Below are 24723 nucleotides of genomic sequence, written 5' to 3'. Positions count from 1 at the left end.
CCGCGTAGATGGTTGTGTGACCGCAGGTGAAAGGACTGGTGCAGATCTCCATGCGTCAGGGGGCTAAGCGCAGCCATCACCCAATTACGCTTTGTGGACACCCTGCTACATGGGCTCGGGGTTCTCCCTCTCTCTCTAGTCCAAGTCTCTTAGTCCTGGTCTAGTCCTGGTTTAGATCTGGTTTAGACCTGGTTTAGTCCTGGTTTAGTCTTGATGTCCTACTGATGTTCAGTGATGTTAAGAGTAGCCTCATTTAGACCTGTATGAAGTTGAAAATGCGATATTAAAATATATATATATTCAGCCAATTTGAAATCAACCCATGACATAGACTATTTACATGCTATGGCCTACTCTAGCCTCAACCAAACCCATATACTTTACAAATAAAACCACAGAACCATGAGGATTGAACATTTTGGAATCTGTGATGATTTTAATGTTTTATCTTTTTTCTGTCTATTTTACAGATTCGTTTTAGGTCTGCAGACAAAAACGAATTACTTTACAGGACCACCCCACTAATTTGATTTGTATGTGCATTTCTTTCATGCACTATTTCAGCAGAGATCATAAGTTTGCCTACCCTTTCTGTCATATTGTTGATTGTCTGACTGTTCTGACATTTCCCATTACAGAAACCTCAAATCAAACAGACTATAACCCATGTAACTCGATACGCCACAACTGTCATAAAACTGGAGGAACAGATTTGAAGTGGACTCTGGGTTTGTGTTATGTCTCCATGGTGAGCCTTTACACTGGAGCTGAGGTCTTATGTCAGCATTAAGACAAAATAGTCAATTCAGTATTTTAGAAAAAAGTAACACGACCAGATTTGGACTGCAGGTCTTGTCCGTAACTTCAACTAGACATTATATTTATATAGTATTTTTGTTAAGCCGTGAAAAAAAATGATTGGCGCGTTTTGACACAATTGCAGATACTCAAAAAAGACAAACATATACTTCTAGATCAAGGCAAATGCAAAGTTTGGGTGAGATGTTTATCAAAATATCAAACCGATAGTGTATGTTGTAATACACTGAATACATTAAACAGTTGTGCTGTAGAATTACGTAATTGTTGTATTCCAAGAGTTGAAGAGAAGAGGCATGACGCTGGAGTAACACAGAAGTTTATTTACCATCAGTACATGAACCCTCAAGACATTGTGATAGTATTGTCCAGTCTAGTACAGTCCAGTCTGCATATGCTTCTGTTGTAGGGAGTATTATACCTCTGATGATGTAGGCCAAGATAACAAGGACTGAACTGACAGTAAGTGCCCTAGGTACTATTGATGTAACGATATCCAAATCTCACGGTACGATATTATCACGATGTGCATCTCATAGTAAGATATTTATTGCGATATTTTGAAGAGGCTAATATAATTGTATATGGGACACTTTGATACCTTGACTTACCTTGACAAGATTTTGGTGTGAATTATTACCATCATAATCCCAAGAATTCAAGTAAAAAAACATATTTCTTCATGTTGTCTGCACTGAAATGAATCATGGGATATGTAGTGCATATGTTTTTAAGGTGTTACTACTATACTACTATAAAACAATACATTTAAGCAAAGGAACTTGTGATTCGATATATTGTGATAACCCACGATATTATTGTGAGACATTTGATGATACAATTACGGTATTTCGGTTATTGTTACATTCCTACGAGATACAGCACCAAAATGGAATTTCTCTAACATCGAGTGTATTGTTTATTAAAAATCAACATAGTATGGCCTGAATATTGTTATCAGAATAAAAATTATTGCCAACCACATTGTGTGTCAACAACAAACATGTGTGTTTGTGTGTGTCAACATGACAAAACATTAAACCCATTGCACCCATTAAGCTTCCCAGGAGATGTTCCAACACAGGTTCCCAAGCTCTATGAAAAGCACCCACCCAACCCTCATTCTCCAACCGAAGTCTTTCTATGTTGAGTGCATTACAAAGGTTCATAAGTCACATATCAAAACATCAACACCTTAGGAGCAGTGTAATGTAAATCCTGTTCTCACACTATAGTACATCACATATAGAGGAGCACATATGGCTGTCTGTCTGGTCCTGTTGTGATGCTTTGACAGGGGGATTTATCAGTCTGAAATCGAACCCTCACAGGAGCTTAATGTTCACACACTGCTGATGTCTGCACCCACTCCCTGTGTATACAACAGTTCAGATTACACACACGACACTTCACTAACAACGGGTCTTTGTGGACAGGTGTGTGCACTGTACAAGCCCCATTCTCCATACACACGCATACTTTAATACTCTGAGTCACTGAAATATACACCGCCAGAATCGTCAGCAGTCAGTGGGTACATTTAACAGTAAAAATTGGACAACAAGAATAATTCGATAATTAGATCTGAAATTGTATGTACCTTAATTGTGTTTGGAAGATTTGCCCCTTTAATTATTTATTTATTTATTTATTTTTGTTAAAACCAAAGAGAAGTGTAAAGAAGTGGACAAACAGAGAGTGATGTCATCCATAGCGTTCAGCTCCAGTCAAATGAAGCTCACAAGGTCGGCAGTTATAGGAGGGAATTTAGAGCCAGGTTCTCATTAGGATAGGAATTTATTTACACACGAAATAGTAAAATAAAAAGACCAGGAAAATGTAAAGTGGGTTAAATCTAACATTTTAAAACCAAAATGACGAGGCTCACAGCAGCAGTTACACAGAGAGGGGTGACACTATTCCACTTTTCGATGGAGCCGCAAGCACCTCTGCTTGCAAATTAGCTATGTCCATTTATATATACAGTCTATGGTCAAAACCTGCACAGGTATGAACATTCAGAAATAAACCACACTTTCCTGGTACATGAGTTAATGCATTAGTTCATTATGATTCCTGGATGTTACTCATATGTAAAATGACATTTCAATAATCTGACAACTCCTGACATCAGATAATGGTCAGATATTTTTGATGTACATAGTAAAAAAAAAATGGTTAAATCAACAAGAAAACAGATTTTTATATACTGTGCAGTTATTTACGGTATCTAGTGTTTATTCTCTCTACATGTGCATATCACTATGCTCCTATCTTGATTAGATTTTTGTCTCATTTTTCTAGAGAACTGGTCAGAGCAAGTCAGCCGTGGAGGGGGCAGTTTATTTCATCGCTGATCTAAAATGAGTGAGTACACATGTCTAATATTGGCCTGCTTGTTTCTTGTCTGTGCAGTTGAATCCTTCTCCTAGCGTGACCTGAACATACTCTAATGTAACGTAATGAATGTGACCAATATTTTTATGTTGACTGGTCATGTTTCGAATTATGATTTTGGCTTTATATTAGAAGGAAACTAAATGTTGTAGTCTAGTACCTTTTACCACATATTGACATAGTTTTACTTAGTCAACGTCCATAAAGGTCTTCTTACATGTATCATCAAAACATATTGCCGGAAGGACTTTCCTTGTAGTTTTTTCCTCTATTTTTTCCTTTTTTCATTGTGCCAAGCTCAAACCAAGCCCCATGAGTCTGTGGGAGAAGATATAAAAGTCCACATTAAACATAGAAGATCTTATAATGTGTTTGAGTGTGGGCCTTACAGTGAAGATGTGAACACAAGATCTTATACTGTTCCATGGAGAGTTAGATAAACAGAGTCAGTGGAGGACACAGCGGAGGAAGGTGTGGAGACATCTCTGCTCCAACAGATGGTGGTGTTATTGGTGACGATGCTGCTCCCTTGTTCACACAGACTCACTCTAGAAAACTGGAAAAGCAAATATTTTAACTCTTTGCTCCAGTTAAATGAAGCTGTGTGAAAGGCATGACCATTTTGAAAAGTTTGTGTAGCCTAACACCGCTGAGCTGGGTGTTTTCAAATGCTATGAGTAATTCTTCATTTAAATTGACTGCTCTACAAATAGGTAAAAAGTAAAATATTTGATAATATTTTTCTAATTATTATTTCCAACCATAGACTGTATAAAAGAAGTGGACTAAACGAGTATGACTTCACCCATAGCGTTCAGCGTCACTCAAATGAAGCTGGATGGTTACAGGAGCGAATTTGGAGCCAGGCTCCATATTTGGAAATCCGATCACGAGTATCATAGCAACCACAAGACCAATCATGATTGAGGTTGTTAAATGGGCCCACCCTTTTCACCAGAAAGCGGGCTTACTTAACAACGAAACGCACTAGCTGTCAATCAAACCTGTTGCTAACGCTAGCAGGAGCGACTTCGTGGAATGAAGGCTTTTGATTAGTCCGTTATGTTCATGTATCTTGATTTAGGGACAAAATAGCGAAATGAAAAATTCAGGATCATGTGGAGCATTTTAAGACCAAAATGAGGAGGCTTACCACAGCAATTACATAGAGAGGGACGACAAGATCCCAATGGCAGTCAATTGGAGCCAGGGTAAGAAGGAGGCAGAAGAGCCCGCATGCAAACTTCCTAATTGGAACGCCACGGCTAGTTTGTTAGCTGTGTCCATTCTTATATACAGCCTACATTACCAACCCAGTTAACAAATAGAATACTTTTTCAAGATAAACACATGGACCCATATTATGCTGTTTGCTGTACGCTGCTGTCTGATCTATATTATAAAGTTGTTTCCTCATCAAAAACATACCTAGTTTCATTCACACATGTTTAACACACAAACCCTGCATATTTACTTCTTCATTCAAACTGAAAGCATTCAGTTCTACCATGTGATGTCATGTGGTAATACAGGACATGCTCCACTACGTTTTTAAACTAGAATCAGTTGGATAAATTCAGACCTGGGATTGCCTCTCTACTCCACTAAAGGTAAAAGATACTGATTAACTTGCAAACTACTGCTTCATGACATCACAAGGTGGAACAGGGCATTTTGAGCTTTGTAGACAGATTAATAATAATAGGATTACTCAAAGATGTGTGAAAACACTGGGTATATTTTTGATGAATTAACAACATTCTAAAATGGCTTAAAGCTTACAAGAAATAAGTTTGCATAATATAGGCCTTTTAACGATGTACTGTGGACTATTCCAGATGAAGCAATAGTATTTCCATGGAGACAAGCAGGTGGCAGACCCCTACCAGAAAACATATTGCACTTTCAGCTATTACCTTTATTTAAATCTGCACTCTTGGCGACCTTCTTTCACCACACTTATACTTGCAAAGTGCTGTATTCTGAATCCCAGTTCGCCCAATCAACCTGGTTTTCCCAGACTCCAGCGTCTCGCCCGGGCTCCTCCTGCACCACTGAACCGTATTGTCAGCTCTGCTCACTGGAGACTGCAGTGCTCACTGAAAACATTTATATATATTTACCAGACAGACTGTGAATATATGAGGCTTCCCAGCTGCTTTTAAACTGTTTAGGATCCCCTCCATAAGCACACAATGCTGCCTCGGAGCATGGAGCGCTCCTTTGTGCACTGATTTCTTTTTCAATTGAACTGGAGAGAGTGTGCCGGCTCAACGCAAATTGCCAGACAGAGTTTAGAGGCATAAAAATACTCATGGGATACATACTGTAGCATATAGATGAGAGACCAAATGAACAGGGATACAGACTGTAGCATATAGATGAAGGACCAAATGAACAGTGAAGAACCTCCTCTGGGAAATGGCACCAGCGCAGACTTGAGCTGGAATCAAAGTCACAGTAACATGCAACAGATGCATCCTCCACTTGAGAATAAGAAGACCAAAGTGTATATCAAGTATTCACTCATAATGATACATCATGTTATAAATGTTTAAGTACACTTCATTGTAGCGCTGTGTTTGACCAGTGATAGGTCAAATGTTATGAGCTGAGAACCACATACAGTAAATCAGACTTTATCACGATTATATGAGCCTGAGAATTGAAGTGATTTAGTAAAGCAAGCAGTGTTTCCCATTCAGGGGTAGGGGGACCCCTTGAGGTAGGAATCAGCAAAGATAATTTGTTTCTATTTTATTCTGCTTCTATTTGTATTTCAAAGGGACGTACAAGTGCTGAACAAAAGAAAGCCTAATGTGTTATATGTGAACGAAGTCAATACGCTATAGATGAAACGTACGCGGTTTAGGTTTCCCAGGTTGTTCTTCAGACCCAGGTGTGTGGTCCCTTCAGTACTGGGTGTGTCCACAGTTCACAGAGAGTTCAGACAGGGCTCAGCTGGCTAACTCACTCCCTTGATATCTGTCTGTGCAAGCAAGTGTGAAATTTGGCTCAGAACATATGGAAAATGTATCCTTCAATATATTATATAAGGCACCATATGCGCTAACCTGTGTTTGGGAGATTAACACCAAACCACCTCTGAATGTTAAGCACTTTACTTCCATTAGGAGTCTCGCTTGAGCTAAGATCACATTTATTCTCCAAAGTTTACTTTCTAACATTGTAAACAAGCACATTTACACCTCAACTACAGTAAATAAAGACAAACAATATTGTAATGTAATAGTTAACTTCAGCAACTGTTTGTGCAAATTGTGATATAGATGTTGGCATTTATTTTAGCATCAACTGTGAAACCAGTTTCTTTTTTTATGCAACCCTTTTCAGAACATGCACGCAGTAAAGGGAAGCTGCTGCCACCAGGCCTCTGAAATTATTATATATTAAGATTTGTAATTAGCTTAATGCACATTATACTTAGCACAGCAACTTTTAACTTTTTAATGTTTAAAAACGAGTATAAAGGTCACATATTACACTGTTTTCTGATCTATGTTATAATGTTGTTTCCTCAGCAGAAACATAACTGTTTTGTTTCATTCATGCATATTTAACAAACAAACTACATATTGAGGCCAAGTTCTTCTCTCAAATAGAAAACACTCAGTTTCACATTGTGATGTCATTTAATAATCCAGAAAGTGCTCCACTGTGTTTTTAAAATTCATACACCTTCACTAGAATCATTCAAATATTTCAGCCATGGAATTGCGAATCTCTCCTGAACTAAAGGTAAAAAGTAGCGGTTAACTTCAAAACTACCACTACATGACATCACAAGTTGGAACAGAGCATTTTGAAAACAACTCTGTGTATGTTTTTGATAAGATAACAACATTCTAACACATGTCATAAAGCCCACAAGAGTCTGTTTTGGGTTATAGTATAGGACTTTTATATATCAAATGCTTAACCATATGTAACATCAGCAACTTTTTAGTCAATGTTTTTCTTTAGAAAGCTCTCACAGTCTTCCACACAGTTAGGACATATTGGTGCTGTTTTCAACCCTAGCCACGTTTGCCTGTTCTGCAGATCTGCTCGCCTGACAACTTTGATAAAGCAAACCTGCACTAACGCCACAAAATCATCTCTTTTCACGTTCATGCTGCTATCTCAGTATGTAGAAGAGTCTGTGTGTGTGTGCGTGTGTGTGTTACCGAAGACATTGATTGGCAAAAGCATCTCTGGCTTCCTGTCCGACCCTATCAGATCTGCACTTGAGCTCGTCATGCATGAAACCGGTGATAGGAAACCCTCTGTCACTGCAAACTCTTATCTTTTGTAAATATATGCTACACACAGAGATGACACACGACTGAGCTGCTTCATAGATGTGTTTTATCACAGACTGGGGGGAAAATGGAAATAGTAGATGCTGTGCTATGAGCAAGTCAGAACTAAAATACATTTTGGATGGTTCAGAAGCTGGTTTAGGGTATTATTACGCTGGTTTCGGTTGACATTGGCACCCTTGGATAAATGTGAAGGTAACTTTTGTTATAAAAATAGAATGAAATTGAATGTAATCTCCTAAATGTGGAACAATACGAAACCATCTGGCCTGACTGGAATATTTCTTGTTCTACACAGTTCATAGCCCTTTATAAATGACACAAAAGTTTGAGTTACTCTGTCCACCCTTACCACTAGGAAAACGATTGTTCCATCTGTCAATGATAAGTTGTTAGTATTTATTGTGACAGGCCAAGGTTTAGCTATTACTGGATACTTCAAAAGTTTAGCGATTCACATGTTGTTATAGTGTACATTATTACTGCATTATTTTGATACGTGATATATCTTTCTGACACACGCAGTTTCTGTTTTTGTGACAGGACTGAGTGTTTGCAATTGCAACTGAAACCAAAATCTTACAAACTGGCAAAAATCTAGTGCTTCTGAAAAATCCACCCATTGTAACATAAAAGGAGGACTTTCCCTTCATTTAATAATAAGAGTCAGTGGTAGCTCACATTCAATGAGTCCTGAGATCCCTGGTCAGCAGCTCTGATTCCCGCGCTCTGAATTTATTGTATATCTTTATACGAGGGTGATTTATTCAGTGGCTGGGCCTTGGCAGAGTGAAATGCACTGCTCTTTACTGCAGTCCAAGCTCTGGCTGCACATATGAGACACGTCCTGTCCTCTACTCTTTAGTATGCCACACCAACACTATAGTACCAAACCAGAAACTTACTAAGAATCCTCAAACTTTTACTAACACATTTTACTTGAGAGGAAATGGAAGACAATGCACGTAGAATAAGATATTGATTGTAAGACTGATTAGCTGCAGTGCCGTAAAATACAAAAAACAGACCCTAGCTGAGGATCAAAGCTGGAGCTAGGCCCCAAGGCTGTATTAAACATTTTAATAGCTGACTTCAGAGCAAAACAGGAGCATGACCAAAGCCTGATTTCGTTATCCACTGGGCATGAGAATTGGGATTAAAGCAGCTAGACTATCTGTATTGGCGACGGCAGTGCAGACATCAACCTACAATGTGAAGAAAAGGTCATTTGAACAAAGTTATGGATTCTTTGGAGCTTACTTTGCTAAATATAGCTATAGAGGTTGTCTTTGGTAAATTGTGCCTAGACAAGAGAATTGTGTGAAGTTCAGAGATAAAAGTCAATTGTTAAAAAAAAGGTGGTTTGAATGAGTGAGTGTTCAGAGTATATTGCTGATTATACAACATTTTATCGATCTCAAACTCAAAAGAAACAGTCTGATATGTTGCTTTTATTTTCTAGGATGTGAGCGGGTGGGCTGTGCTCCGGTTCATCCCTGTCATGTTTAACTTTGTCAAAAAAATGCATACAAATATTATCACTGTGGCAAAGCTCAGAACAAGTTTGAGTCATGGGTTAGTCTTTAATGACCTTATTTCGGAAGTTGCCATTAAGTATCATTCCATTTGTTTGATTTTGCATGGGGCTGCTGATCTCGATAGAAAATACGTTATACTGTAAACAGAGCTGTTTTCAAATTACCCAAAGAGTGCATTGTTGAGTTGGTGCTTTGAACATTGAACCTTTATATGATTTTAGACTTGTCTCTATACTCTATACTCTATACGCTATACTCTATACTCTATACTCTATACTCTATACTCTATACTCTATACTTTTCTCTCATTCAAAGCATACCTGGAGTTGTGTGGTGTTTCATTCACACATGTTTACTACACAAATCCTGCAGACCAGATATTTAGGTATTTAGGGTTCTTCTCTTTTGCCTACTAATTTTGTCTTGTGATGCCATACAGGAATAAAGGTGCTCCACTGCGTTTTTAAACTTCTTACAGCTTCACTAGAATGATTTGGATGATTTTGGCCCCTGAATCTCTACTAATCTAAAAGTAAAATGTAGCTGTTAACCTCCTATAGCCAATCACTACATGACATCACAAGGGGGAACAGAGCATTTTGAGCTTTGAAGATGTAGACAGGGAAATAATAAGGGGGTACTCAAACATGTGTGAATGAAACAAAACACAAAACTCCAGCTATGTTTGTGATGAGGTAACAACATTTTAACATGGCTTAAAGTTCACAGGAGTATAGGACTTTTAAGTGGAAGTGCTCACAGAAACAACAGTGCATGTTATATGAAGTCATAAAAAGTAGTAGGTGGGCAGAATAAGGTGATTACATACTCCCTCCGTCCACTATTTGAAAATCAGGTACCCCATCTTTAATTAGTTTTGAAACATTTACAAGTGTAGTAGCCCCAGTGGCTTTGGTGTCAATATATAAGTCAAATTCCAGCTGACATCTCCGCTCCGTTAGATTTTAAGTGTATTTTGGTCTTCTTTGTCCTCAGAGTGAAGTCCTGTTTCTCTTCCGTCTCTGTCCTCCATGTGTTTTCCTCTGAGCGCTCTCTCAGATGGTTTACTGGCATCTCTGCAACATGATCCACTCTCAGCAAATGGAAACTAATGTGGAGTAAACAGGAAGGTGTGGCCGAACAGTAACTACAAACTTTTCTATCTTTGCAATCAGACTTTTTACATTTCTCTGTACTTTTCTGTCACTAGTATTATTAGCCTATAACTTTGCAACAATTATTCCATACACTGCAACAGGTTTAAAAAAGGTAGGTCAGGGTACTTATCAAACAACAATTCAAGGAAAGGCAAGGTTTATTTGTATTGCTTAATTTGTACATAAAGTAATCCAAAGACATTAAAATCACAGGACAAACACGACAAAACATAAAATTAACATCAAAAGTCCCATATTACACGACTCTCTGATTTCTGTTCTGAAGTTGTTTCCTCATCACAAACAGACCTGAAGTTGTGTGTTTGTTTCATTCACACATATTTAACACACAAATCCTGCATATTTAGGCTAAGATCTTCTCTCAAACAGAAAACACTCTATTCCACCTTGTGATGTCATGTGGTAATAGAATAAGTGCCCCATACACCTTTACTACAATAATTTGGATCATAGCAGCCCTGGAATGGCCAATCTTTACTGAATTAAAGGTAAAAGGAGCTGTTAACTTGAAAACTACCACTTCATGACATTGCAAGGTGGAACAGAGCATTTTGAGCTTTGGAGATGTAGATAAAATAATAATGAAGGGTTACTCAAACACGGGTGAATGAAACAAAACACAACTCCACAAAACACAACTTTGACCAGGTGACAACATTATAACATCACTTAAAGCTCACATGAGTCTATTTATGTCATATAGTGCATTTAAAAGAGAAGAGTGCAGAATAAAAAGTTGTATGCACAGCTAAATAAAAGTGGTTTGAGCCTGGATTTAAACATAGTCAAAGTAGAGGACACCAGAGACACCCTGACAACCTTCAGTACCAGTCTAGAGCAGGAATCAATGTGTATTCTGCAGTGGTGGAGCAGACTGTAGCACTGTCTTTGCATATATTCAAAGGTTCATGGTGTTGCTTTAATAATTTGGGCATAATATCAAACTTCTTCAAAGAGCCTCTTTTGATCAGACAAAGAAAAACTAATTTGAAGTTTTCCACCGGCTCGGGGATGTGCCCTCTCCTCCGGGGGAGTGCTCACCCGACTGCACAGTGTCAGCTTTGTGAATCTTTTTAAAATGTTGAAAAGAGAAAAGGCGAAAGAGAGGAAGAAAGGTGATGCAGAGTAATCACAAACCCGTGAACAAGCTTTTCTGCCCCTTTCAGGCACATCTTCATAAATCTTTAATTCAAGTCACTGCTTAATTGAATTTATGTGTAAAAGGCAAGGTTTTCTTTTTTTTTCTTCTTTTTTTTCTGTCAGTCATGTTTTTATAAGTTGAACACACCCATCTTTGATCTAGCAGGAAAAAAATCTTGTGAATTTTGCTATGCTAGCTGATCAATAGCAATTAAGTGAAGCAAAAACAGACCCAAGGTGACTTTAGATTACTGCGCTGAAGCTCCAATGAGATGTGAAAAATATTCTACTTGAGGGATTAGAAAGACGACGCTATCAAAATAGGGCTGCACAGTTTTGGAAAAAATCTTTCTAGGGTATTGCGATTACATTTGCGCAGACATTTGTCCAGAGTTCACATTTTAAACGACTCTGGTAACATTAAAGATGCACTTCCAAGGTGGTGCTTGTTTCCATGGAGCTGTTATTTCTTTGCTGGGAATGTTCCACAATAGGTCAGTCCTCATATCGCTCATGTATTTGTTCAATTGCAGGTGTTTTATAGCTCAAAAAGACCTTTAAAACATGAATATTTGCCATGTGCAGGCTTGCTTCTCCATAGATCTGACCATTAACCTGGCTGGCTCAATTGTGATTACTAAGTTTATTTCCATACGGTGGAAGAATCAAGGCAAAACTAAAATATCTCTATGGAGACAGGTGGCAGATCTTCCACCAGAAAGGTTACACAGTGCATCTTTAATATTTGAAAGAAGACTGGTGAACAAATACGAGAATCCAATGCATTTCAACAACTCAAAATTTTATTTCATTGCAATATATTGTTATCCTGATTCATCAGTTGGTTTCACTTTGTGGAGACCGTCTGACCTGTCAGCATTAGCATTAGTTCACTCGACTGTAGGCGGGTACTTTTTTTATTTAACCAATTGCTGCTATTTGGTGACGTATGTAATGTGCCAAATCAGATAGGACGAAGGGCAATAAAGTCTTTTTCCTTGATAAAATTCACTAAACATTCTCTTTGTTCCGGCTTAAAATCCTCGATCTCAGGAATCATTGATGTATGGCTTCGTCTACATCCATGTCAACCGCTTCGTTTACTGATGTGCTGTACCACAAAAAGGGACCCAGACAGGTGCTTGAATTTGACATCATGGCTTCACAGCTCTTCGCTGTTTGGCCGGTGCGCGGTCTACAACTTCCAGGGTTCTTGCAAACCGTCTAGTGTATTCTGATTCCTGACGTAGTCGCTGGAGAGAAATTAAATTGAGTGAAGGCACTAGGTGGCGCCAGCCTGGCTAATATATTGTGCAGCCCTTGATCAAAATAGAATTCTGATTGGTAGAGATGGTTGTGAAGATTTCTGCATCATTGGAATATTTATGGTATGTGTTTCATTGTCTTTGTAAACTAATATTGCTTACTTACTTAATAATTGTGTAGTGAAATACCTATACTTTACTTTTATCTTTTACTATGTTCTTCACTCTTGGTTCAAAATCAGGCACAGACTCCTGAACAACCTTTAACATTAACCTGACCTTCAAAAAACATTTTCAATTATTCCGCTACTGGTAAATGAAGTATTTGATGGCCAGCAGTGGACAGCAGAGTGCAGTTATGATGTGCTTATAAATTTTATTGCAGTTTCAGTATAATTGTTACAAAAAATAAAAATAAATAAAAGATAAATAAATAAGCAACAAAAGAAGACCAGTAGGCTTTTTCCAGACTACAGGAGTTGGAGATATTTTATGTATTCAAAATACAGTACTCTTGTTGGACCATGTCACGAAATATGTTACAAAATAGTTTAAAGCAGGTAATAGGTAATATTCTCTAACTAGTATTCTTTAAAATACATTTTCAAAGTGTTCTTCCCAACACTTGCTCCCCTTGAATTCTCTCGTTTTTAAGTCAAATGAACACTGACCTGCAGGAGTCAGAGTCATTTTTCATCCATTCCACCCAGGAATAAGCCCCTGTCTTTCCTGGAGGAGGACGATCAGCGGTGGGCCTGGCAGACAGCAGCGAGCAGGAAGAACAATCCAATCGGGGACAGTCTGATGGAGGGGTCACAGAGGGGCCATGACCAAAAGTGCTGTTTGAAAGAGCTCCCCGGGGGCTTTAAAATGCCACCTACACCTCTCCAGTCTACACACCCCATTTCCATTAGGTTTTATTTGTCTGTTTTACCAAATTCTACTTCCTCCATGGGATGTCTCCAGTAATGTGTCCCACCAATATCCCATCTCTGTCCATAAGTGGTCCATTTTAGCAACAGAGAATAAGGCATCAACAGGACAGAGGTTATAGTGGGCTTTAAAGAGTGTATGTACATTCAGACGAGTGTGGACAGCTTCATGTCTTTCGAACATGGCAAAGGAATGAAACAACTTGTCTATGCACAAATACTAGCGTTGTATTCTAAACAATCAGCGCTCTATTGCAATAAGTTGTACCATTCTGGTACTACTATAACTTGTTTAAAAGATTTAAGTGACATCACATCTGACAAGCTATTTTGTATACTTATAGGTTTGCTTGTCAATGCATAAAATGGTGTACCATATTTTTTGGACTATAAGTGTGTTTTTTTTCCATATTCTTCATGGTCCTGTGACTTATACTCCGGTGTAACTTATATGTTAAAATTTTCACACTGACAGTATCTGCTACTCCAATTACTCCTGTACCACTGTCACATCACTCTACTGAGCATGTCTCCTGCAGAAACAGCTGCTGTCCTGTCTGGTATCATGTCAGTCGATCGCACTGTTACTTCTGTACCACTGAAAATTTTAAATACAAAAACTTAAGACAACTGAGTAGACTGAACACAAATGCCCTCCAAAAGACACAAGATTACAAGCTGCAAGTAGCGAAATATGCAGCCAAAAATGGTAATCGAGCAGCACAAAGAAAGTTTGGAGTGAGCAAGAAACTTGTGGAGTTTGCGCCATGCAACTTTCCTGGAAGTCACTGGATGGATCAACAAAGCCTGGACTTCAGGGACAACCAAAACCATGCTGTCTGTTTTCTGATCTATGCTATAATGTGGTTCCCTCATCACAAACACACCTGAAGTTGTGTTTTGTTTTTTTTCATTCACACATACAGTATTTAACACACAAACCATGTAGTAGTATATTTAAGCTTTTTCTCTCAAACGGGATGTGGTAATACAGAAAGTACTCCACTGTGTGTTTAAACTCCATACACCTTCACAAGAATCATTTGTCTGATTTCAGTCCTGGAATTGCCTGTCTCTGCTGAACAAAAGGTTAAAGGTTAAAGGTGCCTGTTGAGTTGAAAATTACTACTGCATGCCATCAGAAGCATTTGAAGATTTGAAGATGGAGAGAGACTAATAACGCAGGATTATTCAAATGTGTGAATGAAAGGAGGTAACAACATCATAACCATCCTGTCGGGATTCAGAAAGGCTGGAATAATTCTAACTGGAACTGATGCTGAGTCTGACGAGAAGAGGAAGTGGCGCTCCGTTTACCTCCAGAGGTGACACCGAGATTAAGAAGTCAATGGATTTAGTGATTTGGAGTGAGATGGAGAGTTTGGTAAACTTGTTCTGTTGTTTATGCTATAGTTATCTGAAGAACTGTTCATATGTTACGTTAACAGCCTATTGTTCTCTATTCTATTGTTATTATAACTTGACTTTCAAGATGAAGTGTCAGTTCCTGGTCTCTGATTTTATAAATATAAATTTTCGTCAAAAAGTGCGACTTATAGTCCGGTGCGGCATATATATGTTTTTATCTTCTTCATTATGCATTTTTTGACTGGTACGACTTATACTCCGGAGTGACTTATAGTCCGAAAAATACTGTATATATAAGTGTTACAGTGGCTCACTGGTTTAAGCAGTAGTCCCCTGACCCAAAGGTCCACCAAGTTCTGTTTTTGCGTCCTTAGGCAAGACACTTTAGAGGGGCAAATGGTGCATATTGGCAACCCTCTGTGAGTCTGGGCCAGTAGCTTACCACCATAGTTTATCACCACCAGAGCTTACCACGAGTGTGGAGTGAATGAATAATAACTGCATTGTAGTGCTTTAAAAGGATTCAGCAAGTCTGTAAAGAGCATTACAAGGGTAAGGCTTTTTTATATATCTCAATGCCACCTGTCTGCTCTGCAAATCTTTTGTAGGGAGTGTCTTCTGAACATGTGCTTTAAATGACCGTGCAAACTTTGGGCTACATATATTCATTTTAGTACACACAAACCTTCTATAATCCTTCTAGACATTCTTTTTTTTTTTTTACAATGGAAAGACCTGCCGACAGTGGTGAACAATAAGCCATAAAGCTGAAGCTAAAGTGATGGTGTTATTAGTGTTGAAGCAATGACTGGGTTTGACTCCACACACCTAATACAGAGAGGCCATTTTGTCCTACACTATCGCTGTGAGAGCTGTGGATGTAAACTGTCACTACATACTGTATGTCCATTGTTTGCCTATGTTGCTGGTCTATTGACATTTTCAAACCATATAATATGGACATATAATGGACAAAAGTCTCATTTATTATTTGGTCCATTTCCAGACAGACCCTTTTTAACTCCAGCCATTCCCCCCTCCCTTTGTAGCATAAAGCTTTAAGACATCACACCTCCCATGCTGAAACAATACCTTTTAGATAACAGCTGCATTTAAAAAGATATCATGCTATAGACTGTGCCATAGACAGCGGGGGTCAGCAGCGGGGCAGGACACAACACTGGACTTTAAAGCTCTCCCCTGGCCGGTCCATTACACCCCTTTGCACTTGTCTCTTCTCCTCTTTCTCCTTCCTACTGCTGTTTCCTTTCCTTAATTCCTTTCCTCTCAGCGGTCCACCCTCTCCTCCCCCGTTCCTCTGTCAGGTGCAGTATCCAGCCTGCTGCAGCCTGTGAGCCGCTGATAAAGGCCGGTTAGGTTATAGGAAGAAGTCAGCGGGGCAGAAAACAAAACGCCGCGACTGGGGTTTTTAAATCAGAGAGCTGTCACCCAAAGGCAATGCTGGGCCAGTGCCGCTGAGGGATAAACCGAGCACCATTGGCGGGGGAGTGGAGATGGGCATGGCAGGCTGGGGCGGTTGTCTGGAAGTGGCAGCCAGGCAGGGTTTTTGGCGCACGGTGAATAGGCAACTTACGTCACACTGACAGGAAACAGCTCCCCGTGCTTCATCATCATGGGAACATTTCTATTGGGACAGAAAATGACATAAAAGCCAGTATTAGCGGGTGACAGGGCACAAAGCATTCATGAGCTTGTGCTGCAGCTGTATGGATGTCGACGGACTGAGGATTCCATTAATCACCCAGGATATAAAAATGAACTACGATGCCACGGTGATTGATTGGACTCATTTGGTTTGATTAAATCTATGTAAAATTACGGTTTCCTCTTGTGAACATAGCATTGGATGACTTAAGAGGAGAAGTTGAGGTTCTGATAGCTGGTTCTGATAACAAATTTTGAACTATGATATATTGCTGAAGTAAATATAGGTTATAAATGATCATGTTGAAACTAATTTATGCCACTGACTCAATAAAATAACATCAGATTTTAACCACAAAACTATGTCGCACCTTCATATTTTGGCTACCTGGTCAATCTTTGTAGCTTGTTTATTTCACAGTGTCAGTATGTCATCTCTAATGTCTTTTGTTTGTGGTACGTTACACTATTTTCTGATCCGTATAATGCTGTTTCCTCATCACAAACACACCTGAAGTTGTGTTGTTTTTTTGTTTTTTAATTCACACATACAGTATTTAACTCACAAACCATGTAGTAGTATATTTAGGCTGAGCTCTTCTCTCAAACATGTCATGTGGTAATACAGGAAGTACTCCACTGTGTGTTTAAACTCCATACACCTTCACCAGAATCATTTGTCCGATTTCAGTCCTGGAATTGCCAGTCTGTCCTGAACAAAAGGTTAAAGGTGACTGTTAACTAGAAAACTACTACTGCATGCCATCAGAAACATTTGAGGCTTTGAAGATGTAGACAGACTAATAACGCAGGATTATTCAAACGTGTGAATGAAAGAGGTAACAACATCATAACATGGTAACATAACAAGTCTATTTTGCATAATATAAGACCTTTAATGTCTATTTTTGCACTTTGAGCTTTTTGCACATGTTTACCCAAGGCAAATAAATATGGCACATATCTAGGGGTGTAATGATATCCAAGTCTCACAATATGATACTGTCACAGTATGACGATAATCCAAATCTCTCGGTACATTATTTTCATAATATACATCCTATGGTTCGATATTTATTGCAATATTTTGTGGAGGCTAACAAAATTGTGAATATGCTACTTTTTCCTCTTAAAATACTTGACAAGACTTAATCCAAAGAACTAAAAAAGTGCTTAGAACTGTTATTTCTTCTTGTAGTCTACACTGAAATCCCTTCATCTATTAGCTATTGCTGCACCATAACTTTTAATTTAAGCAAAGAGACTTGTAATTCGATATATTGTGATGGTATTATTGTGAGAACTTTGACAATATGGTATCACAATATTTTGGTTATTGTTACATCCCTACAAATAACTAAACATTACAGTCAAGCCCACAAAGCGAACCCACGACACTGAGGTGCTAAATGAATCTAGTCCCATTATAAGATTGTATACAGACCACACTTATTTCTGTTGACTCATTTCCATTGCTATCAACAATAGTTTTAGATGACTACCTTGCCAAATATCCTTAGTACTCACTTATATTTGGATTATTGCAATCTTAGCAATGTTCACACCGACTTGCAATACTGTAAGACCCCTCATCTAGAGTACCTTCACTTCCTTGTAACTCATTCCACGCTGCATTTTTCGTACATTTCTTCTTCATCCCGCAACCTTATATCTCTTGGCACTATTCCGACGATTCCTTCAGCGAAACCTGTAATATAAAATGACTGCTTACCAATGCATAGAGGTCAGATCCATTTCTGCGGAAAAAACACTATGTTCAGTTGGATTATGTGAGTCTCAAGTTTTCTATCTTTCTTGTGTTCTGCGAGCCAGAAACCATGTCAGGATGTATGTAATGTCTGGAGGCTGCAGCATAATATCCTTCGTCTGGCTCAGTGTCACATGACCCTGACTCCTCCAGACACCCCAGACGCGCTCATATAGACAGACTCATTTACCCACATCGACGCGTAATGTGCGGTGTATAGAGAGTGGCTCGCGCTGATGGCTAGCGGCTGAGTTTTCCTTGTGATTTTCTTTTGTCTGGGTGAGAAATAAGGGGTGCAGGTGGAGGAAATTGCTGCGGTAAGTACATCTATATAAAAAGGACACCCAGTTGTAACCAGACAGAAAATGACACGGACAATCTTGGCCCCTCCCCATGGGCTATTGCTCCTCTCCACATCTCCCCCCACTTTGCTCGTAAATGACAAAGGGGAACATTGCTACTTGGCTTGCTTTTCAGCTTTTTTCTGCTTTTCTTTGGGTTTTTTTGCTATACCATCATAAAATTAGAATCATCAGCAGTTTGTTAAAATGATTTTCAAGGCGTTAGAAATAGGTTGGGGTTTTTTTTTGCTATGTATTACAGTTTTGGTGTGCCAACTGTAGTGGTGGTCTCACTTGGCTAAAGTCAAACCTGCAATTATACAATGGGCCTTTTATACACCATAAGGTTTGCCCAGATATCATCTTCTGTGGCCTAAGTATGCATTTTGGACTTCGACTCTTAACTCTAGGGAAGACTAAACAATAGGGATGTAACAATATCCAAATCTCACGGTACAATTTTATCTCGAGGTATGATATTTATAGAGATATTTTGAAGACGCTAATATAATTGTAGATGGAACTGGACTTTTTTGCTTTTTAAATACCCTGACAAGATTTTGATGTGAATTATATCCATCATAATCCCAAGAATTCAAGTAAAAAACTTATTTCTTCATGTTGTCTGCACTGAAATGAATAATTGGATATGTAGTTTCCAGTGTTCATAAGCTGTTGCTTTTAAGCAAAGGAACTTGTAATTTGATATACTGTGACAGTCCACGATATTATTGTGAGACTTCTGACGATACAATATCACAATATTTTGGTTACTGTGACATTACTACTAAACAATAAGGGTGGGACGAGACACAATTCTCATAAGACAAGACACATGATTGGGTCCATGAGAATGAGACAAGATAAGATTTTGATGTAATTTAGTGTAAACACATTGTGCAGTTCCAATTTCCGTGTTTTTTATTTACTTTGTTTAATATCTCGCTGTCATTGTAGAAGTACTGTTTGGATTTAAGCTCAAGAAATAGTCCAGTTCTTTACCCCTTTTTGTCCAATATTGTAATGGGGAAAAATGGGAAATTTTCTTTTGGAACAAGTACAGGCTTCAAAGTAGGTGGGACTGTTGATCAGCATGTTGGCAGTTTTCTCACCTGTATGATTACTGTAGTCATACTGACTGAAACATCTCTGATTATGCATATAAAATGTGTATTACTTATTATATGATATTAGTTTTACCAAATTAGTTTTTTAAGAATATCTCAAAAAGAACATTGTGTAACCAGACAGAAAATGACATAGACAATCTAACTGGCTCTTCCTCCTCCCTCCCCCTCTTCGCTCATAAATGTTAAGTTGCAAAAGAAAACAGTAAAAAACCCAGACAGTGTATTAGCCTATGCAGATGAGGAGAGTATCAGGGCGGCGGCGATATTTACACACAAGCACAGGAGCCAGACAGTGCTATGAAGTGCAGCTTCACTGAGTCCATCAAGTGTAATGATTGCCATAAATTCCCTCCCGGCTGCTCCTCTCTCTCTCCTCTCCTCCGCCCTCTCCTCCTCCATCCCTCCATCACCGGCTCTCACTAAAGCTTCACTTCAGATACATTTACCTTTCTGTCTTCTTCCCGATGCTTTCGGTGTCTGGGTTATTTTCCCATTTTATTTTGTTCATGTCCTTGAATTGTCTCGTTTCGACCAACTGCAGTCTGCAAAATCAAATGTATCTGTTACCACTGGGGCATTTCGGGGGTGGTTCAGCGTGTGTCTAATTTTAAAACCGTGTGTCTGCTCGCTTTTTCGGAAACCAGAAAATAGCATATTTAAACTTTGCATGTCTGAAAAATAGCTTGTTAGAGTAGAATGCAGGGCTGGATGTCAAACTAACATTTTATACTGTGAGATGGCCAATACTGAATCAGATGGAGTCATGCAATACCAGGCTGTTTTTGTGTCATTGGGCAATACACGTCCCCCACATTATCTCTGTAATTTTTCAATAAAATGTGATTGGATTTGTATTGGGTGCAAATTGGCTGCAGTGAGAGAATGAATTGATAATGGCCTATAGTACTTAAGAAGTGAATCAGTCATGAGTTGACAATGCTTGCGATTGCTTATTTTTCTTAGTTTACTAATCGATATAATATTGGCTGTTGAATTATTTAAAAATGCATCACATTCTTATTTAAAGATCATTATTTTAGTCTTTATTTTAAGTGACAATATACATTGTACACTGTTTCACACCAGATTCTAGCTAAATAGCTAGTGTCCATTCTATATTACAATCATTTAAACCAATACATTATGTATGGGCCTGGTCAAGCAGAAGTAAACAGCAAGGCAAAAAATTCAAGTTAATGCATCTGATATAAAAATGTATTCAACAGATAGCATATGTACTCTAGTTTATGAAACTGTTTACCTTTTTTCTGTACCATTTTTGGTTCTAAAGTTATAAGTTTTAAACATACCATGTATGCAACATGGAACAAAAATAATTTCCCAAATTTCAAAGACCTGCAAATCATGTAAATAAATTGATAGATTGATCTTGTGTTATTCAGTCTTTGAACAGTTGATGAAGGTACATGATTTTTCAAAAAAAAAAAAAGGATTTAAAATGATAAAAATTAGCTTGGAAGGACTGACATGTTTTATAGAAATAGTTTCCTTTCATTTTGAAGTAATATTTAAGTATTCGGAAGAAAAAAGCTGACAAATTATGCAAAATCATGCACCTTCTACTTGCTTGCACAATTTTCCCTCCGTTACTTTTCCCTCCGTTACCATGACCTTTCTTAATAAAAAATCTCATTACTCAAAAAGTAAGAGGTTTTTCAACCTAATCTTGTACCATATGGTAGAAAACTATATGAAGCAAATATTCAAACCAGTTTGTTAAGGATATGTAAGTGAGAACCGCTAGTTATCGCTGTTTGTATTTATTGCCCAAAAAGTGCTGCATATTTCATTCCCTCCGTTACCGACATGAGTTTTTTTATTTTTTGTCAACAACTTGAAAGAATATTGCAGGGTTAACTTTACCCTATTGGAGTGCTATCTCTTTCCTACATTCTAATACCTTACTTATTTCAAGTATACAGTCCCTCTAGTTTCTGAAGCTATTTGAATGTAAAAAATCTTCCCATTTCCCTCCATTACCGCTTGACCGGACCCGTATATACAAATACTGGTACCTTAGGTATTGCACCTATTCTTAGTACAGAAAAATCCCAAGTGCCACAATGGGGCGGTATCAAAAACTAAAGTATCAAAAACTGTTGTTGTGGCATTTGGTAAGACACTTCACCCACATTGGCTACTATGAATGTGGTGTATGCATGAGTGCTGGTGGTGGTCAGGGGGTGATGCTCCAGATTGGCAGCCTCACTTTCATCATTCTGCCACAGAGCAGCTGCGGCTACAGTAGTAGCCATCCACCACATGTGTGGGATGAATGAATAATGAATCATGTTTTGAGTGAATGCATTGCTGCAAACAGATTGAGACATTTTCCATTTTCACCATTTCAAGCTCTCAGGGAAAACTTGCAAAAAAGTTTTATGTGCACACATTTTAAACTTTAATTCTGATATGATTTTGTGACCAAAACATCGGTGAGTAAAGCTTAGAAACTTCTCTGAGGCTGACTTCTGTCAAAAAATTCCTTTCTATTTAGTGTCATTGCAACTTTCTCAATTTTGCATCTTAATTTCTGTGCCTTTAGTGCCTTCCCGTCCTGTCTCCTCTACTTCCCAGTCTTTTCAGATCATCTGTCCTCAGTCTGTCAGCGCTGAACTCTGCTCATAACAACTTATTTTTCATATGTCAAATTTCGTCAAAAAGTTTGGCTCCATGACAAGCCAGACACCTCCGCTGTGAAAAGACCGACTTGCCACAGGTGCTCAGCAAAAGACAGAAATTCAAAATGGCGTCTGATCTTTGTTTAGAAAAATCCTTTGGAAAAATATTTAATTTATTAAAACATCAGGGGGGCTTTGATGAATTAAATATTCGTCTGGCACATTTTTCTTGTCAGTCTACAGTCTGGCTTTTTGAAAGAGTTTGAAGCCAGCAGGTTCATTTCATCTTTTTGCTTTCCCCCAGTGACTTAACCACTCGTACCTCCGCCTTCCCCCTCCCGCGCCGCTTCCTTGTGGGCAGATAAATCATCGGTGGAAGTGGCAAAAGCTGCAATGACTCATCTCCCATCCAGACCACCTCAGCAAAGAGAGAGACAGAAAAGACAGAGGGCGAGGAGCCGGGGTGGAAATTATAGCAGCACAGGAAAAGTCAGATGAGTAAGAGCAGTTGTGAATACTAAACAGAGGAGGCATGGCAGCAGAGTGAGGCGGGAGGCACACAGAGTACGGAACTGATGTAGGCTACAGATCAGGATGAATGGGACACATGACGAGCTATACTGTAGTAGTGTTTCCAAAAGGAGCGTTTGTAGGATGCAGATTCTCTCAAGAGGTAACGTAATCCAAGTTTCAGCGCTTTACTCTTCAAATGTTTTGTGAACGGTCTCAACTCAAAGCACCTACTGAATGCATAAAGGTACCTTACAGATGCTACAGATTTTTGGATAAGGGTGACAGTACATACATTTACATGGCCGGAACTATTATATAATTGACGTACGATAATAATCAATGATAAATAATTAGATATGATTATTCTTGACATTTCCAAAAGACATTCCAATATCACCAAACATGTGTCAGTTTCACTTTGAGTTGTTTACATATCTTCATATTTTTCTTTGTTACATAAGTTTGCTTTTTTCAATTCCACTTTCCTCATTAACACTATAGACATTAGGAACACTGTGACATAGAGCAGTCAATATCTAAAAAAAAGACAGGAGAGAGAACTACATAGACTGGACATGATCTTTTGCTCCATTTCAGTGCAGACTACAAGAAGAAATAACAGTTCTAAGCACTTTTAAGTCTTTAGATTAAGTCTTGTCAAGGCATTTTAAGAGAAAAAAGTTGCATATTAACAGTTTTATTTAATCTCCACAAAATATTGCAATAAATATTGTACCGTGAGATGTATATTGTGAAAATTTCACACCGAGAGATTTGGATATTGTTACATCCCTAGTTGTGAGCCTCTCCACCATATTGTGAGCTTTCCCACAGTATTGCAATAAATATCATGTGAGACTTGGATATCATTACACCCCTAATGGTTAATGCAAAAAAAAAAAGTGTGATTACTCTCTCAGTTGTTAATGTTTCCTTGCCATTACAAGAATCTGACAGCTCCATAAATGTGATAATGATAATGATTGCTGTGTATTTAAACATACCCAATGTCTTTGTCAGTTGTGGTTGTCTTATCTGGTTTGATCCCATCTACAGCCACAACGGTTTGTCAGTGTCCAATCTTGCCAACTCTCAGAAGCTGAGCAAGACAGGGCCTGGGTGGGACTATTTATAAAAAAGCACTTAAGGTATTAGACAAAAAGCCCACTAATTATTACTATTGCAAAATACTTGATAAATACAAATTTCTTAATTTGGACCACAAAATCAAACATGCAGATTTAATTTTGGTATACAAAGTTTTTAATAATCTTACCCCACCTCCTCTAAAGGAGTTTGTGAAAAGTAATTCAAGTCGGACAACAAGAGCAGGCTCTAGAGGTGACTGCTCTGTGCCGTTTAAGAAAAGTGCTTTTATACAGCTCTCTATTGCTTATGGAGCAGGTCACACATGGAACACAGTGCCTGCTCATATATGAGAGCTTTCAATACTAGCAGCATTTTCTAAAGCTTTAAGACAGTGGTTGTTCAAATATGTCACCATGTTTAAGAAAATTATGATTATTTTTTTTAGATTGTGGGGTTAGGGTTGTTGTTTGACTATTTAACACTTGACTTCGAACTTCAAATTAACTGTCTGAAATGAATTGTATGTACAGTGAGCGTGCTGCTACTGTACTTTTGTGTGATTGTTGTTGTACTTTTCCCTATCCTAGATGATTTCACATCAACCTGCTGAGGGACT

The 24723-nt window shown here is 38.4% G+C and overlaps 1 protein-coding gene across 1 annotated transcript in view; it reads left to right on the top strand.

Moving 5' to 3' along the window:
• The window catches only part of ldlrad4b (low density lipoprotein receptor class A domain containing 4b), a 332819-nt gene that overhangs the window by 45567 nt on the left and 262529 nt on the right, over window positions 1–24723 (top strand). The window contains exon 2 of the mRNA XM_055163708.1: window positions 3124–3186. The gene's annotated coding sequence lies outside the window, so the exon portion shown is untranslated. The remainder of the gene's footprint in view (window positions 1–3123; window positions 3187–24723) is intronic.

The sequence above is a fragment of the Boleophthalmus pectinirostris genome, unplaced genomic scaffold, assembly GCF_026225935.1.
Source record: "Boleophthalmus pectinirostris isolate CB_2022bp ecotype Guang Dong unplaced genomic scaffold, ASM2622593v1 HiC_scaffold_6, whole genome shotgun sequence".
Lineage (NCBI taxonomy): Eukaryota > Metazoa > Chordata > Actinopteri > Gobiiformes > Gobiidae > Boleophthalmus > Boleophthalmus pectinirostris.
This window is presented reverse-complemented; position numbering and strand designations above follow the sequence as displayed.